The sequence below is a fragment of the Centruroides sculpturatus genome, unplaced genomic scaffold, assembly GCF_000671375.1.
Source record: "Centruroides sculpturatus isolate CEXI.00-Female unplaced genomic scaffold, Cexi_2.0 scaffold1290, whole genome shotgun sequence".
NCBI classification, from domain to species: domain Eukaryota; kingdom Metazoa; phylum Arthropoda; class Arachnida; order Scorpiones; family Buthidae; genus Centruroides; species Centruroides sculpturatus.
The window spans coordinates 214069-217032 of record NW_019385543.1 but is presented as its reverse complement, the minus strand read 5'-3'; positions in this window follow the sequence as shown (position 1 = coordinate 217032).

The following is a 2964-nucleotide window of genomic DNA, read 5'->3' as shown; positions in this document are numbered from 1 at the left end:
TATTTTCATTTTGTATCTTATTTTTGTTTTATTTTATTAAATTGTTTATGTTTGCATTTATTATAAGGCCTCCTCTATTATTGCCTATTATTGCACCCCCCACAACTTCCCACTCGAACTCTTTTAAGATTAAACCATCTAGTGACAAAGTGAGCAGATCCCTCAGATACGAATATTAGAGGGTATTGACCCCTCGTCCGTATTCTCACAAATATTACATTGTGCTTTTATATTTATACAGAAAGCTTTCTAATATAAACAGTATAATCATTTTGTTGAGAATGTGTTACTTCAAATGTTCAATAATTTTATAATCAATTGTGAATAATGAACAAAAAATGTAATTTACAAAAGTATTTATGAAAGATAATAGCTAAAATATCGTCATTTGTTTACGATTACTTTCAAAATCTGTTGTTAACTCGATCGATTGTTGAAGAAAATACTGAGGAATTTTTTCCCATATTTCAATGATCATAGTCTTCGAATCAATCGTGTTATGGTATTGCTTTTAATTTGCCTGTACTGATATGACCAGAAATATCCACCTATTTTTCCATAGGAATTAAACCTGGTACCCCGACTGACTAATTCATGACTTGAATCTCGTTTGCCTGAACCATTCTCATATAATTTTGACCATATGATTGGACTGCCATAGATGACCCCTCAGTTTTACTCCAAAGTAAAGTACATGCATTTCTAGCTGGGGGATGTGTTTTTTAGAATTTTGTTTTTTCCTAAATAGGACATAATCATTTTCCATCGCACTACTACGAGCTAAATCAATCGAAACCATGACGGAACCCGTATCCATTGATTGCTTGAAGAAATTTCTTTGTTTTTTCTTCTTACCTAGCAATTGTAGTAGCAAGCATCAGACCTAACCTCACTTTCTTTGACCGTAAAGACATTGCTTTTTGCAATATCTTTCCGGGTCACGTAATTTCACAAAAGATATATACGTATTTACTTAACTTGCTTTAACACTCTATAGTAAAAAGCCGCGGTTTTCCTTGATTGTTTTCTGTTGAAGGAAAAATGAACAGATTACGAACTGTTATTGTCAAAGCGAAAGTGAAAATTTGAACAGAATTTTCATTTGCCACAGAATTTTCAGCAGACCTGTTGCATATAGGGGATATCAAGGCAAGATCGGCATGTTAAGCTTTACTTAAATTTTGTGTAATAAATACTGCTGTAAACTGAAAAAAAAGCTTTGCATATTGTCTATTGGAATGTTACCTTACTATAGAACTGGTTAAAATCAGTTTGGAAATAAAAATAATTAAAATAATTACAACTTTACAAGAAGAGAGAAATTGACGAAGTTGCCCCGGGTATAGGGGCAAGATCGGCAACTTCTCTCTTTTTGTAAAGTTGTAATTATTTTAATTATTTTTATTAAAGTTGCCCCTGGTATAGGGGCAACAGTAATGGGGCAAGATAGGCACGTATATAAAATTATGTTATTAACAATGTATAAGTTGGAATTCACTATTAAAACAAAGAAATACAAATCCAACACCCATTTAATATTATTACAACGAAATGCAAGTTCAAAGACATATATACATGAATAACAAATGCAAACATGTTTTCATTTATCATCTGTTTGATTTTTATCCTTTGCTTCTAATGTGGCTTTATGTTGCCGATCTTACCCCGCTAGTCATGATTTCGAAACATTAAGTACAACCCTGAGAACAGAATGCCAAGCCACGATCTGGCCACGTGAATAAGTTGAAGTTACATCCTTCTAACAGGAAAAGTAACTTTCGTTATCATGGAATTATAACAAAACCTGCCAATTCAATATAAATGGAAAAAAAATATTATATGGAATTGAACGAAAATGAAAATTTGCTTGATAATTCAACTACGCTTGTTGGAGAACAATAAAAACACTACACTCAACAAGCCACCAATAAAACTCAACTGCCTAACCTATAACCAAAGTCTCCTTTTAATTTGTTTTTTTAAAAAAGCGCCTGACAAACTTGCCCCGCATGCCGAAGTTGCCCCGATCTCCCCTATAGCAAAAAATTGTTTTTCAAATTGGAAATTTAACTTGTTAAAATGATATCATACTGAGGAACAAATAAAAATAACACAATAAAAATAAAAAAAGCAAATTAAAAAAAAAGATACTCATATAAAAGCATCAAAATTATTAAAATATTTCGTTTTTTTCAAGAAAAATATCATCTTTGTAAAATTAAATGTTTCCTTTAAATTAGACAATAAACATTAACAAGTTTAGATTTCTGAACTTTTAATGAAGCAATTTACGCACTTTTAAAGTTTCGGAGAACCCACAACTTCGACAACACTGCCTAAATATCTCTGTACACTTGACGGATTTTATAAAGAGATTTAAAATATTTTACGTAAAATATTATTTTATGAATTTACGAACAGCAACTTACCTTAAAGAAGCTCATCACATTCGGGTGACCAGGTGCAGTACAAGTAAATTCTCCTTTCTGGACAGCTGATGCTAATTCTTCAAACGTTTTCGGCAATGACTGCTTTTCCTTGGTAATCATAAATGAAGTTAACGTTCCACTATAAGCCCATGATATGATCAAAACGGGAAGCATCCAGAAGATTAATGCCACTCTGGAAGATGAGCGTCTAACGACATTCAAATTGACTTCTGAAATAGAAACGAAGAAATAATGTTCACCAAATACAGTTTTTAAATGAAAATATTGTCTTGTGTAACACAAGACAATATTTTCATTCTTACCTTGACCTAGAAAGTTTCCGAACAGAAACCACACGAATCTTCTTTTATTCCAACCCTTGTTATTGTCTTCTGTTGATTTGTCGTAACTGAGTATTATAAATATGAGTATTCCAGCGACCAACGTAGAGAAGAAAATGGCTAGCCACACCTTTATATAAAAGGTTTATCTGTGTTTTAAATAACATTTCAAATTGTGTATCAATTAAATTTTT